The sequence below is a fragment of the Macrobrachium rosenbergii genome, chromosome 56 (assembly GCF_040412425.1).
Source record: "Macrobrachium rosenbergii isolate ZJJX-2024 chromosome 56, ASM4041242v1, whole genome shotgun sequence".
Taxonomy (NCBI): domain Eukaryota; kingdom Metazoa; phylum Arthropoda; class Malacostraca; order Decapoda; family Palaemonidae; genus Macrobrachium; species Macrobrachium rosenbergii.
The window spans coordinates 60,685,394-60,699,521 of NC_089796.1; the positions used below are offsets into that span (position 1 = coordinate 60,685,394).

The following is a 14,128-nucleotide window of genomic DNA, read 5'->3' on the forward strand; positions in this document are numbered from 1 at the left end:
AGCTCAGTGGGTCTAGTTAAACTAAGGTATACTTAACTCATTTTCTACAAAAATGCAAGTCTAGTTATTGCAGTTGCAGTGTTAGATGCAAGGCAGTAGATCTGACGTTCTTGGTACATGGTATTGCAGTAATAAAGTGACATATGACGAAGCCTTAAAAATGAATGGCGAAAGAACCTTTAGAAAACCTCAGATATTACACACACGACGCAGCACCATTCATCAATAGAATCCCGAGCGTTGTCTCCTTCCATGAGCGGCGGTCTTAAATCGGTTATCAGCAGATCGGTCTCTCAGCTACACACCCCATCGTATTATTAATGGTAAAAGTGGGCGGTGCCTCTAATCTACCACTGTTACAAGCGCCCTGGCACTGCGCCAACCGGTAGTGCTACGGAGAGGAGTTGGATTCGCCCGGGGGGATTTTCTTTATGGACGACATTTTTCTTTCCATTTTTGTCTCCTTTCCATTATATTAACTTGGATCGTTCTCGTCTATTTTTCCCTCGGGATTTTTCGTTTCAAATGTCGGTGTCTCGTGTGGTGACTCCAGATGCGTGTGATGCCATTACGGCTGCTGGTAAATTTACTCTTTACTTTTATTCTAGTGGTGATGTACAGTATATATTTTGATTAAACAGGGCGACAGTTGTTTATAAGAAACTTGTATTGTTTACGGGCATGTATGTGTGTAAATATATATATATATATATATATATATATATATATATATATATATATATATATATATATATATATATATATATATATATATATGTGTGTGTGTGTGTGTGTGTGTATGTGTGTGTTATACTAATTCGGTATGGATCGTGTGAGAATCATTACTCCAGTCATCATTCTTCAAGCATTAAATTTCGATCCAGTTAGAAATAAGACTGGAAAATTTCTGGCCGCTACCACAATATATTAGTCTCGATCACCTGTGTAAGGATGAAATCCGAATAAAAAGAGGAGTTTTTTTTATACAAACTCGTTTGTTAGTGTCCTGGATTGGCAAAAACAACGGTATGCATCTCACTAATACAATGAAGCAACATTCAGTTTTACTTTATAATAATCACAGGTATCGTCAAGAAACAATTGACACGTTTCAGCAATATAATAATAATAATGGTGAAGATGAACCGATATCATTTCTATGGCCGGTAAGACCTGAGCAAGTATCGTCATTGCTGTACTCATATGTATTTGTTTAATTTTTCAGAAGTTAGGCATTTTATCGTGTCTCATTTGTTTCGTTGGAGGAGCTGAATATTATTTTGCAGTTTCATAGTTACTGTTGTGATTATACCTTTTAGAAGTAGCACTAGCATTAACGCTAAGTGTTCATTTACCATCTAGAGCGTAAGTGATGTAAACGACGGAATAATATTTTTATCATTGTCATTAATTTATTAATGAGTTTACAACCTTTGGTGGAAAGATCAAGATTAATAGATAAAAACATCTAACAAACATCAGTGATAAATGTAAAGATATTTTCTTCTCGTGATGTTCCTTGAAACAGCTCGATAAGTTTTCGAAGAATGCAGAAAATATCTAATAGCTACGTCAGACTTTGATGTGGCCCATGTCTCCATTTTCTTCCAAAAATCGCCTGTGCTCACCAGGGCTCGAACCTGGGACCTTCTGTGTGTTAGACAGATGTGATAACCACTACACCATGAGCACCGATGCGGTAAGATCGCGTGCCAGCATCCCCGTCTCATCTTAAGCGTTATCAGGGGATGCTGCATCTTGGAGAGTTAACGAATTTTAACGCTCTTTTCTGATGGTAATGCCCCTTTAAGAGTGAGTAACTAAAGTTTACCTAAATCATTAGCTCTCTCTCTCTCTCTCTCTCTCTCTCTCTCTCTCTCTCTCTCTCTCTCTCTCTCATTGCAAATTTTTGTGCTCCGTTACTGTCTTATAACTTTAATTGGAAATGCCCTTTAGATAATTTCAGCACATAGATGTTTGCTGTAATTTTGAATAATTGTATATATACTAGGCGAGTGTGTGTGTATATACATATATATATATATATATATATATATATATATATATATATATATATATATATATATATATATATATATATATATATACATACATACATACATATGTAGTGTATATGTATATATATAATAATATATATATATATATATATATATATACATACATACGTATATATATATATATATATATATTGGGCAGAAAGGTGTTTAAGGAAACCGGGTAGTTGAGAGAACGGCGCTCCCTTCCCCCATCGTGCTTTACTCCACGTATCCTTATGAGCCAGCTGTCATTGTATGTCAGAAAAAATTGCTTTTCCTTCAATCCCTTTGCATTCCAGAGGAAAGTTGTCTTATTTTCTTCCAGAAAATACTGCTCTCGCCAGGGCTCGAACCTGGGACCTTCTGCGTGTAAAGCAGACGTGATAACCACTACACTACGAGAGCGGCGGAGGAATGCAATTTTTTATATTAAACTATGTTATTTATTTTTCATTATCGTGGTATCGATTTAGTTTTTATTACAACGTCATTTACAAGAAGGTTTCGAGACGGGATTTTTCGTTTGAAAGGCAGGCAAGGTATCAAGAGAAAATATGAAAAATTGAAGTGTTTGCTTATACATACACACACACACACACACACACACATATATATATATATATATATATATATATATATATATATATATATATATAATTATATATATATATATATATATATATATATATATATATATACATACACAGTATTCACTACCAATAGGAAGAATTAAAGACTGGAGTAAACCCCATTTATTCTGGTCAAAGCAATAAAATTAAGAAAATTACATATAATATATATTTGAATACATTGTTAATCAAATAAATAATATAAGGAAGATCCTGACTCTGTATTAGACCATACATTAGAATCGGCAAAGAGATTTTTATATGAAAACAGAAAAGAAACTTACAGCACAAAAACCTGGTTTTACTACCATATAATAATAAGTTAGAAGATGTCCTTCGTCTAATTAAGAATGTTAATGTAGCATTTAGGAACACTAAAACAATGAAAGTGTACTTACAGAGTTCTCCCAACGGTACTAAAGGCTGTGTATATCAAATTCCTTGAAAGTCTTGTGATAGCTTTTATATTGCTTACACTAGAAAAACATTGGAAAAGAAAATAGATCGGCATTAAACATATGTAAGACACGGGCAGGTGGACAGTGGAATTTTTGTACACGTTAGTAAAAACAATCATACAGTCAACTGGACAGGGGCAAATAAGATAGTTCATTCTAATAATGCACGGGAAAGAAGCATCAGTTCATTCTAATAATCCTCGTGAAAGAAGCATCAGTTCATTGTAATAATGCACAGGAAAAAGCATCAGTTCATTGTAATAATGCACGAGAGAGAAGTTCATTGTAACAATGCACGGGAACGAAGCATCAGTTCATTGTAATAATGCACGGGAAAGAAGCATCAGTTCATTGTAATAGTGCACGGGAAAGATGCATCAGTTCATTGTAATAATGCACGGGAAAGAAGCATCAGCTCATTGTAATAAAGCACGGGAAAATGCATCAGTTCATTGTAATAACGCACAGGGAAGAAGCATCAGTTCATTGTAATAATGCGCGGGAAAGAAGCATCAGTTCATTGTAATAATGCACGGGAGAGGTCATTGTAATAATGCACGGGAAAGAAACATCAGTTCATTGTAATAATGCACGGAAAGAAGCATCATTGTAATAATGCACGGAAAATGCATCAGTTCATTGTAATAACGCACAGGGAAGAAGCATCTCTTCATTGTAATAATGCACGGAAGAGCAGCATCAGTTCATTGTAATAATGCCCAGGAGAGTAGGTCACTGTAATAATGCACGGAAAAGAATCATCAGTTCATTGTAATAATGCATGGGAGAGCAGGTCATTGTAATAATGCACGGGAAAGAAGCTTCATTTCATTGTAATAATGCACGAGAAAGAAGTTTCAGTTCGTTATAATAATGCACGAGGAAGAGCAGCATCAGTTCATTGTAATAATGCCCAGTAAGCGTCAGTTCACTGCAATAATGTTTGGAAAAGAATCATCAGTTCTTTGTAATATAATGGAGAGCAGGGAACATTTGAAAGACGTCATTTCATTGTAATAATGCACGAGAAAAAGTTTCAGTTCATTGTAAAAAGCGCCATCAGTTCATTGTAACAATGCATGGGATAGAATCTTCAGTTCATTTTAATAATGCATGGGAAAGAAGTTCATTGTAATAATGCTCGGGAATGAAGCATCAGTTCATTCCAATAATGCACGGGAAAGAAGCGTCAGTTCATTCTAATAGTGCACGGGAATAATGCACGGGAACGAAGCATCAGTTTAATGAAATAATGCACGGGAGAGAATTTCATTGTAATAATGCTCGGGAACGAAGCATCAGGTCATTCTAATAATGCACGGGAACAAAGCATTAGTTCATCGTAATAATGCACGGGAAAGAACATCAATTCATTGTAATAATGCACTGGAAAGAAATATCAACGAAGCATCAGTTCATTGTAATAATGTACGGAAAAGAAGCATCAGTTCACTGTAACAATGCACGGAACGAAGCATCAGTTCATTGTAATAATGTACGGGAAAGAAGCATCAGTACATTGTAATAATGCGCGGGGAGAAGGTCATTGTAATAATGCATGGGAAGAAGCTTCAGTTCATTGTAATATGCACGGGAAATAAACATCAGTTCATTGTAATAATGCACGGGATAGAAGCATCAGTTCATTGTAATAATGCACGGAAGAGCAGGTCTTTGTAATATTGGACGGAAGAGCAGGTTATAGTAATGATGCACGGGAAAAAAGCTTCAGTTCATCGTAATAATGCACGAGAAAGAAGCATCAGTTCATTGTAATAATGCACAGGGAAGAAGCATCAGTTCATTGTAATAATGCACGGTAAAGAAGCGTCAGTTCACTGTAATAATGCATGGGAGAGTAGGTCATTGTAGTAATGCACGGGAAAGACGCTTCAGTTCATTGTAATAATGCACTTGAAAGAAACATTAGTTTTATATATATATATAAAGCTTTAGTTAAAGCATGAATATCATTCGAGCCATGTATAAACTTGATCCTTTCATTTCAAAAGATTATGTAACAGGAAGGTTGTAGACATAGAAGGAGAAATGGTAAACAGTTTTGTAAACTAATTAATTAAGTGTTTGACTCCACATCTTGGCCCCTGTCAGGTCTGGATTTTCGGTTTCCAACGGTCTGTATGTTTGTTTGTGCTGACCCCCTAGCACATATATTGTTAATTTCTACCAATATGTACCAGTCTTTCTATAATGGTGTAGAAATAAAGCCGAACTCTGTCAGGATTTACTCCCAGTTTTTTCCACTGTTCCCTAGATACAAATTTCGTATCAGGGTGAGTGTAATCATATATGTATATATATATATATATATATATATATATATATATATATATATATATATAATATATATATATATATATATATATATATATATATATATATATATATATATATAATAGTGTGTGTGTGTGTGTATATAAATAAAGATAAAATCAGAAGAAAGCATGGAGTTTTATCTTTTATTTATATATTCATCATGTTCCATATTTTCATTGATTCAGTTATACATACATACATATATGTATATATATATATATATATATATATATATATATATATATATATATATATATAATTATGAATCTGGCATGAAAATTTAAATAGGTTGTATTCCTGGTCATGTAGTTATTATTAAAAATCAGCATAAACAGTCTTTGACAAAACAAGAAAAACCATTTACAGTAGCTAGATCAAACATGGTTATTCCTATGAATGTTTGTTCAGTAACGTATATGGTAAAATCATGCTAATAGTGACGTAATATCAAATGACCAAATACTAATGGACATTGCATGAAGTTCAGAATTGACCATTGTTTTATTTTATTTTATTTTATTGTTTATCGCAATTTTCAACAAAAAAATTTTGGGAAACAATGTCTATATTTTCACGTTGATTCAACAGTTATTGTCTACATTATAACAGACACTTCGGACCATCCGCATGAGATTCAAGAAAGTTGTGTCAGTGATTTAGTTCAATTTGTTAATGTGTATAATACATACATACATACATACATACATATATATATACATACATACATATACATATATAGTAATATATATATATATATATATATATATATATATATATATATATATATATATATATATATATATATAATCCACGTTTATAACTCACCTTCTGACGGGATTTTAAAATATTCTCAAACAAGCGTCCCTTCATGCTGCATTGGAGATATAAATTATATATATATATATATATATATATATATATATATATATATATTTATTTATATATGTATATATATACATATACATATACATATATATATATGTGTGTGTGTGTATATGCGTATGTACATTATATATATATGCATATATATAACATATATACATAATGTACATACACACACACACACACACATATATATATATATATATATATATATATATATATATATATATATATATATATATATATATATATATATATATATACATACATACATACCCACTATATATTATATATATATATATATATATATATATATATATATATATATATATATATATTTAAAAATATACATACATACATCCAATGCAGCACGAAGGGACGCGTGCTTGAGAATACTATAAAATCTTCGTTAGAAGGTGAGTGAAAACCGGGACTTAGAAAAAGTACTTTCGTAGTTTAAATTCTACATTTTCAAGCTGTGAATATGTAAAATGTTTACCGTGTGTCTATACCGTAAGTTTATTATAGCCTGTTGTGTTTGGTGTATACTAAATAGAATACTAACTTTGTAGCAGTTTATATTCGCACGTTCATGCAGTTTTGGTGACAGAAATCGGATCCATTTTTTGCATATGATTGCGTTTTTGGTAGGGCGTTCGTTCGTGATAAGTCTAGCTGGCCTCAAGCCAACACGGAGTCTAGCTCCTTGATAACAGGTAAGGGCATTCAGACTCCAGCAAGTTCTTCTGTCCTTGACGCACCGCATTACTGGATGAATATCATTATGTGGATTATATTAGAATGAAGATGCTGAAGACGGAAAACAAGAAAATTATTGTGATACATAATGAGAAAATGAGCTTGATATGGATTCGTAATTGAGTAATGAGTCTGATACATAACGTTGATACGTGATGAGGAATGCTTACGTAAGTGGCTGAAATGTCTAGGAAATTGGCATTCTCATGGTGGGATATTTTATCCATTACAGACTTTTTTCGTCTTTCAAAGCATTAGCCTCGTACCATTACAACTGAATGTCATTTGTCTATGCCTTACATTTGTTCTTGTTTAAATACTTATTTTAACTGGCAGACTTTTTTCCTTCTTAAATGACCATTAGCTTTCGTGAAATGAGCAGAGTATACACAGACTTTCCGTCATTTGCCGAATCAGTAGTTAGCTTTTTGATTTTATAATGTATGGAAATCCATTATAAAAAGAAGACTTGAGTTCTTTGGTAATCAGTGGAGCCTAAGTTTATGAATAATTTTCTGCTACACTTGCATGGATGTTAGCAAGTACGCGGTTTGAGAGATGTCTCCCCTGGTATTGAATATTTCCATCGCCTATGTAGTTTTATTTATTCATTTATTGCATTTATTTTTTCATTGATATTTACCAATAAATCTTTTTGCGGTACTTCATTTATATATTTATTTTTTTGAGTTTAGTCCTTTCCTAAATCAAGAGCTCTTAACTAATTTTTTTTATGCTGTATTTCATATTAAAAGGCTGAAGGGAATTCTAACTGAATGTTATTTGACGCATTATTATAGTATTCCATTACTGCTGTTTTTTTTAGACTTTTATTTTGCGTGACTAGAGTGAAAATTTTACAATTTTAGGATCTTAACTGGGTTCCTTAATTGAAGATGATATTTCATCGACATAGTTTTAATATGACAAATATTTCAAATGTTAGTGAAATATTCTCACTTGTGGCTCCATTTATTGATATTGAATTGATTTTTTATAGCATATGGAACCCATCTTGCAGTTTGATATGCATTGGATTGTAGGCGTATGCACTGTATTGGAATTTGATTTACATATATACCACTTCTGTAATTTTTTATTCTTCTCAGTCGCTCTCAACTTCGTGTGAGTTGATTAATAAATTTTTCTGTTTTTATTTATTTGATTGCTCATCTCTTATTTACTGAAAGCTTAACAGTGGTCTTGGAAACTATATGTTAATCTCTTCTGTAAGAGAGCCTTGGATTGAAATTGTTGAATTTTTGTTTTATAGTCTGATGTCGGAATGTGTCAAAGGCATAATTTTCCACTTTCCTCCTTTCCTCACTAAGTATCGAGACTGGAATATCTCTTCTTTATCCAAGATAATTGGAGAGGAAGTTCTTTTAAAATCCAGAGTGGGTTATATGTTTACAGAAGAAGGTGGTTTCTTCTCGAGAAAGTATAGCATCTTTTTATTTTTGGTTATTGTCGGTGAATATCTTAGCTATTACCAAGATGCCACGAGGCCTTATGATTTTTAAGGTTGGGTCTGTTTTAAGTTTGTACGTTGTTTATGAATGTTATTTTATGAAGTACTTTAAAAAGATTGCTTATATTTAGAAATCTGTTCATATGTATGTTTACTTAGACTCGATATAGTAAAAAGTGGCTGTCATTGAGAGAATCTATTTGTTATTTGTCTTTTAAAATAAAAGTAAATGTAGAATTTGAAGTGATATTCATGATTATTTATGTGGTCTCTTAGTCCTGTTCTAGGTTAAGGACAGCACTTTTAAAAATATATAATTTCAAACAGAGGGTATGTAAGTTTATGAGGAAACGTAATCCTTAAAAAGAACTTTAAACTTTAATAAGAGATGAGAGACTGGGTCCGGCCGTTGTCTGCTGGAAGTTTATCTTGCGATTCAACCGAGAATTCATGATACTTTACGTGGTCGAAGTATATAAAGTCTACGGCGTTATTGGCAAAATTCCTAAATGCATCAGGATCAAAATGTGCTTTTTGCATGTCCGAGAACTAATGCTACAACTCTCCCGCACTTACGCCATCCATAGACACGGCTGAAAAAATGACAGCCGTACATATAATAACCGAAAATAATATTATTTCATAAATTTAGAAAATTAAGGAAACAGCCAAGTAGCGCGAAAATGGCTCTCTCTCTCTCTCTCTCTCTCTCTCTCTCTCTCTCTCTCTCTCTCTCTCTCTCTCTCTCTCTCTCTCAGTAATGTTTTGTTTAACAATCTTGGACAGAAGCAAACCACATTTAACAATATAATAAATCGTAATTTGAAGTTTTTGTGTGATTGCGTTTGTGCGTGTACATGCGTCAGTGCGTCCACAATGCATTCATTGGTTAAAATCTAGTTTGATTATCAGATGTTAGGAAAACATCCTATCCAGAGGCTTACTATAAAAGTGCTTTGAATACAACATAAGTTTTACGGTATAGTGTCTATGAATACAAGAAAGAATTTCTGATAGTCTGATGAGGATTTGTTGAATTGGCAGCAAAACATTCATGAAGATTCGACAGAGCAATAGTAGACTGACCTAGGTTTGATTGATATGGATTACTGTCAAGATTTGAGAGGTTTAAAAGAGCTTTACACTATTATGGATTATATAAGATGTTAGAAAAACACTGATGCAAACAAGCATTATATAAAGAATTTTGATATGATAATTTATAGTACACTCTTTAACGTTGCAAGGACTCTCCTCTTGTGCGTAATAAGGCTTGTTTCTTGCTATGCCCATTTTATTCTGAATCATGCAGTGACGTTACACTGACACATGTCGCTAGTGTGAGTTATTGTGGCAGACGACACATGAATGCATACAAATAAAAAAACGATTTACGTTATGAAATACTTAAATGTTGGATGTATGTTAAAGTTACAATACCTGTAAAAATGCAGGTCCTTTGCCTTAATGTATACTTTGCTTACCTTTGGTCGTTTGCTTACTGTTCAGTTTGAAATTGTTTATTTGATTATTTGCAATTCAGTTAATCATTAACGAATAATTTTTTGCTGGACAGTTAAATCTCTCATTTCGTATTTGGTCTGTTCTTTAAGATTCTAAATATAGTTACAATTTGTTTCAGGCGTCTGCAGCAAGGTAACGGTCGAGATTATTGGTGCTTTTTTCATACCCAGAAGGTGAGATTAATGATATATTCAAAGGTATGAATAAAATACACATACTCTGGAATCACTCATCGAGATTCACTTAAGCTTGTATCTCGCACAGCCCACTGCTGTTTTGCCACTCTAATCACTTTACATCAGGCAGATTTTTAGTTAGCTAAGAGTAGTTATTATAGATGTAGTTATGCTTAATGTTTTTCACCGACAAATCCCTTCTTAGAGGGGTGGTTCCGGAAGGTGCGCTAACTTACCTGTTTTCATAAAGAATTTTGGGATGTAGTTATTGACCACATGCCAGCCCGCGGCTGCCGAGCACCTCAACCGATTAAATACAAATTAGGAAATTCGCTGCTTAGGTCAACAGTATAGTGTTGGATATTTCAGGCACAGCACTTGGATAGCCTCCTTCCTCGATCGATATCGGGAATCTAGTAGGGAGGTGAAGCTGGTTTTAATTGACCACTAGAGTATATATATCTATCTGTCTAGCTATGTACTTAAGCATGTATATAATATATATATTATATATTTATGCATACATGTATATGTATGTATATATACATATATATATATATAGATATATATATTAATTTTTATTTTTATTTTCATGTCGTATTCTCCCTTAGTGACTCACCATCTTATTTCTGTAGCTGGCGATATCTTGCACGTACAATTTTCTTTAATGGGTCATTTTCTTGTAGTGGAGACATATTGTAATGTTGCCTAATGACTCGGTTTCTTTGATGGTGAGAGGTATTGATTCCGTCCAGTTCAGTGTGGCTTTTAGAGTCCGTTCTTTATATAACTTATGGTCTTGTAGCAGCTAATTATTCCCGTTTTCCTTTTTTTGCATTTTATTGCTTGTTGTCGTGTTTCTTCATTTATTCCATGTTTCGGTTTGGCTCTTCTGTGCACGTATCTTCATCCTGATTACAGAATATTTAGTATAATATATATATTATTGTGGAATGTGCAGGTTCCGTCAAGGAATAAGGTAATAATTAGTTGTCCTGTGGTTCCAATATTCAGAACAGTCTTCAGCCAAGACTTGATGAAGCATAGAAACCTAAATTATCTGGGGATAGCTCGATTTGTCTGAATAATGTATCTCCAAGAATTCGGTAGTTTGTTGTCTTCAGTAATGAAAAACCGGTAATTAGTTCAGTATTAAATTTTAAAGAGTGTGTACGAAGACAGAACTTAAAGGAGTGTGTACGAAGACAAAAGTTATGGAACAGGTATGGATTCAACTTGTGGAACCGTCAGCGCACCTCACGTGGTGCACTGTAGTCATTACTAAAGGGTATTTGTAACGTCCCCACCTCGGCCCCGAGTTGCACCCACTTTTTAGCCTTGCACTTTGCCTGCATTCCTGCATCCTTTCTTCAGAATTGTTGTCAAACTTCTCTGGTACTTCTTAGTTCTACTGAGGCTTCATCGCAGCTCCTTCTGAGATCCTTGTACTTCATCTCCATTATTTTCTGGATCTCGTTATCTTTCTGTCTAACCACTCCATCTCCCTCTTTTCGCTGTAAGCGCTGATTGGCTAACAGTACCCCAGTGTTTGGCTTGACAGCCTAAATTTCATCAGTCAGTCAGCCCTTGAGTTTGCATTTACTTTTGCTTGTCATTCTTTTTAATAGGCTTCCATCAGTCTTTGCAACTTCTGTTCATTGTCCATAATCGTCGTCGATAAAATTTTTTCCTTCTGCATTAATTTGCAGGCAATTTACCTCTCCAAACGCTAACATCTAGCAGGCGTTTGAACCAAGAAAATTATAAGGAAGTATTGTAGTGGTGGCCTCATCTAACTTGACTAAAACTCCTCGTCAACTATTTCTTAACTAAGAAAATTAATTGCGCTGTCTCTTGCTTTTGTATATAAGGGGTAGGCAGATAGTTCAACAAGCTGCAAGTTACATACCAACTTTTTGATGGCAGAATCTTATTTCAATAAGGATGATCAATTTTAAAATACCAAGTAACTCATTAGCATAATTTTGGTTACTTCGCAAAACAGCATTGAACAAATTTGTTTGTTTAAACGTGAAATACATCTTTTACGAAAATAACTGGCCCTTAGAGATTATTCCTTCTGTTATAGCCGCGCGAAATATCCTACTAAAATACTAATACATTTAACTGCTTCTGTGAAGATTGACGATTTTTCCCGTGCTACTAGACAAATCCATGCTATAGTTCAGCTGTTGTGTTGTTTCGTAAAAGTTATCTTTTAACTAGTGAAACTCACTTCCTTTTTTATATTTGATGGTAATGAATTGCATTTCGAGACTTGCCAAGTATGGATAGACTCTATAGATTGCAAGTTTATGAAGTGATCAAGCAGGTGAAAGAGTCCGAGTTAAAGACTGATCATTAACTAAAACAAGTGAGAAATGCGCCGAAATTTCTTCGGCGCAATCAAGTTTTCTGTACAGCGTATAATGCTGTATGAAACTCTCAGCCATGGCCCATGAAACTCTCATCCGCGGCCCATGAAACTTTCACCCACGGCCCTTGTGGCCTGTGTTGTTGTCACCTATAAGCGGTGCCAGACGCACGATCATGACTAACTTTAAGATCTAAGTTGCGGACACACAGACAAACAGCTATCTCAGTAGTTTTCTTTTACAGGAAACTAAAAAGAAAAGTGCCCTTCAGAAGTAAAACTTGTTGGCTCATGCTCCACACTCTTTACTTGAATCACTAGATCCTGGAAATGGGGTAGTTTTTATGTCTGATATTTTATTAATACTATGTCTTGCTTAAGATTTCAAAGTAAGTTTCATGTCAAAAGACAAACATTATTTTATTGAACATTTTAAATTCGAGTTATTTTCTTGGTAAATTCTTCTGTATATGACAGAAAATTGTGAGCATAACTCTTGTATTTGACATTTGTCTCAGACTTACATGTCCAGGAGGTAGAGCCAAGGCTTGACATGTCCTCGTTGCCACTAACGAAGGAACTGAGGCTCTTGAGGTATTATGTGGTGAATACAAAGGGCCTTACGAATAGGTAAAACTATAAATAATTCCAGGTTGTCTTTGCTATCTGTACTTAGTAACATGGAAATGATTAAAAAAATCACGCTATGAGGAAGAACTGAAAACTGGAAATGTTCAACATTGAAAAGTCTTTTTTTGTCTCCACCACCCAACCCCCTTTTTTTTAATTACAATGGGTTATTATTCTTCTCCTTAAACTTATCAATTGTACGTTATATTTTATTTAATCAATAGATTCACATCAGCCATATTCTACCCATTAAAAAGAATGATTTAGTTCTCTCTTGGGAATGAATATCTTGAAAAATTATTCTCAATGCAGAAACGAATCTCATTAAATTGATTAAAGATTTCAGTGATGTGTTTATGTCCTCTGTGTTTTAAAAGGTATTTTCTGAGCGGACTTTTCATACCCTGCGCTCGTTTCGTATAATCGCAAGGTCTTTTGGTCCGGCAATTTGCCGTCAGCGCTAACCCAGGAAATTCTCTCGAACGATTCCAGAATTTCAAACGAAACCAACTGAACTTAACCCAATTTTTTCTCTTTTTTCTTTCAACTCCTGCAAAGAGTTGCCAATGCAAACACGAATAATGACACCACTCTGTGATATCGTCGAGTTCTTTCCGAATTTCTAGCATTTTGCGTTAGCATAGCGAAAAAGGGGCTTTAAATTAGTGAGACTGTAAAATCATACTGTATAAGGTAGGGGATCTTTGTCAGTTGGATTAAAAAGTCACAGTAGTAAAATCTATGTTCTCGTAAGATAGTGTTCCTATCAGTACACATACGATCACCGTACTTTGAATATTAGTCACGAAAAGGAAAACTGTTATACTTGTT

General features: G+C 33.9%; 2 non-coding genes across 2 annotated transcripts; both read right to left on the reverse strand.

The window, feature by feature from the left end:
- Nucleotides 1-1,619: 1,619 nt before the first annotated feature.
- Nucleotides 1,620-1,692, reverse strand: TRNAV-AAC (transfer RNA valine (anticodon AAC)). Its single transcript has one exon. It is a non-coding gene; the product is annotated as a tRNA-Val (tRNA).
- Nucleotides 1,693-2,389: 697 nt separating this feature from the next.
- On the reverse strand, nucleotides 2,390-2,462 carry TRNAV-UAC (transfer RNA valine (anticodon UAC)). The gene has a single exon. It is a non-coding gene; the product is annotated as a tRNA-Val (tRNA).
- Nucleotides 2,463-14,128: the final 11,666 nt, after the last annotated feature.